A 2,447-nucleotide genomic window follows, 5' to 3' on the forward strand; every position below is an offset into this window, starting at 1 on the left:
CTGAATAGAAATATCATATTAGCAGCCAATGACTTTCAAAGTAGCCTACAACACTGTTCATAGTCAATTAAATAGTGCTAATGTTGTTTTAAAGTCATACTTGCATTATATTTCTGACCCAATATCCAAAGTAATGTGGTAAAACAATTTAGGGAGCGTGTCACAAGTAATCCCTGTTTAAAGTGTAAAATCAACCTTACCTCAATCTCCTGTCTACTGTGTTCACTTGGTAGTCAACAGATGACATAAATGATAATGTTGTCATTTAATAATTGAGGGAAAAACCTCATAATGTGTCACAAAGCAACTTACAAAACATTATTTGGGTAACAACTCGTTAAAAATAGTGATGCAGACACAGACCTTGTGACTTTCAAGTCTACAAAACATCATTACTACAACAAATTGGAGTAAAGTTAGTTTTATATTCGCACATTGGGACTTTCTCCTTAATAATATAATCTGAGAAATGTATTGTTTACAAATTCTGAATAGAAATATCATATTAGCAGCCAATGACTATCAAAGTAGCCTACTACATTGTTCACAGTAAATTAAATATTGCTAATGTTGTTTTAAAGTCATACTTACATGCTATTTCTGACCCAATATTCAAAGTAATGTGGTAAAACAATATAAGGAGCGCGTCACAAGTAATCCCTGTTCAAAAATGTGCCAATGTAAAACCAACTTTACCTTAATCTCCTGTCTAATGTGTTCACTTGGTAGTCAACAGATGACAAAATGATGATGCTGTCATTTAAACATGGAGGAAAAACCTCATAATGTGTCACAAAGCAACTTACAAAACATTATTTGTGTAACAACTCGTTAAAAATAGTGATGCAGACACAGACCTTGTGACTTTCAAGCCTACAAAACATCATTACTACAACAAATTGAGGTAAAGTTAATTTTATATTCACACATTGAGACCTTCTACTAAATCAATTAACTTTAGAAAAGAATTGTTTGCTAATTCTGAATAGAAAAATCATAATAGCAGCCAATGACTATCAAATTACGCCATTGTTCAGTCAATTAAATAGTGCACATGTTGTTTTGAAGTCATACTTACATGCTATTTCTGACTCAATATTCAAAGTAATGTGGTAAACAATATAGGGAGCGTTTCACAAGTAATCCCTGTTCAAAAATGTGCCAATTTAAAACCAACTTTACCTCAATCTCTTGTCTATTGTGTTCTCTTGGTAATCATCAGTTGACAAAAATGATTTTAGTATAGAGGAAAGAGATCATAATGTGTCACAAAGCAACTTACAAAACATTATTAGTGTAACAACCTGTTAAAAATAGTGATGTAGATGCAGACCTTGTGACTTTAAAGCCTACAAAACATCATTACTACAACAAATTGAGGTAAAGTTAGTTTTATATTCGCACATTGGGACTTTCTCCTTAATAATATAATCTGAGAAATGTATGGTTTACAAATTCTGAATAGAAATATCATATTAGCAGCCAATGACTGTCAAAGTAGCCTACAACATTGTTCACAGTAAATTAAATAGTGCTAATGTTGTTTTGAAGTCATACTTACATGCTATTTCTGACCCAATATTCAAAGTAATGTGGTAAACAATTTAGGGAGCGTGTCACAAGTTATTCCTGTTCAAAAATGTGCCAATGTAAAACCAACTTTACCTCAATCTCCTCTCTATTTTGTTCACTTGGTAGTCAACAGATGACAAAATGATGATGCTGTCATTTAAATATGGAGGAAAAACCTCAGAATGTGTCACAAAGCAACTTAAAAAACATTATTTGTGAAACAACTCGTTAAAAATAGTGATGCAGACACAGACCTTGTGACTTTCAAGCCTACAAAACATCATTACTACAACAAATTGAGTATCAAAAAGTTGGCTAAAGTAAGGCTCACGCTTTAAAATGACGCTTTAAATGTTAGTAAAACAACATAAAATAACCAAATAGAAAATCCGAGGCGTTTTCGACTAAACTAAAAGCAAAAGCGAGCCGTCAAACATCATCACAACTGAACACAGTGAATGAACTAAGTGCACTCAACAGTGTGCAGCACTGGCGTCTTACCTTCACTCCGAAACAGCCCAAACACACAAACCTAAGCGCAGTTTGGACATCGCTGCACGTATTTTTACACTTGTACCGGGAGGAAATGAACTATTTTGTACAAATGAACATTTTGTGTGTTTTACAATGAGCTGGAACTTCCCTTGGGGGAATCCCCTTTGACTTCCGCCTTAAGCGGCTCAGCCAATCAGCGGTGTGTGTGTGTGCTTATGTGTGTGTGCGTGCTTTGGGTCTGTTATAAATATCACTGTGCTTGTGGATCCAGTCTGAGCTGCATCACACACACACACAATACAACCTTCACATGCAGTTACTGGTTTGGCAACGCAAATGCACAATTTTGCAATAGAGCATTGAAATAAATATTTTAATGC

At 34.4% G+C, this 2,447-nt stretch overlaps 1 protein-coding gene across 1 annotated transcript in view; it reads right to left on the reverse strand.

Moving 5' to 3' along the window:
* Positions 1-2,228, reverse strand: part of tank (TRAF family member-associated NFKB activator) — a 45,392-nt gene extending 43,164 nt beyond the window's left edge. Inside the window, exon 1 of the mRNA XM_056464945.1 lies at positions 2,074-2,228. The gene's annotated coding sequence lies outside the window, so the exon portion shown is untranslated. The remainder of the gene's footprint in view (positions 1-2,073) is intronic.
* Positions 2,229-2,447: the final 219 nt, after the last annotated feature.

This window comes from Danio aesculapii, chromosome 9 (genome assembly GCF_903798145.1).
Source record: "Danio aesculapii chromosome 9, fDanAes4.1, whole genome shotgun sequence".
Classification (NCBI taxonomy): Eukaryota; Metazoa; Chordata; class Actinopteri; order Cypriniformes; family Danionidae; genus Danio; species Danio aesculapii.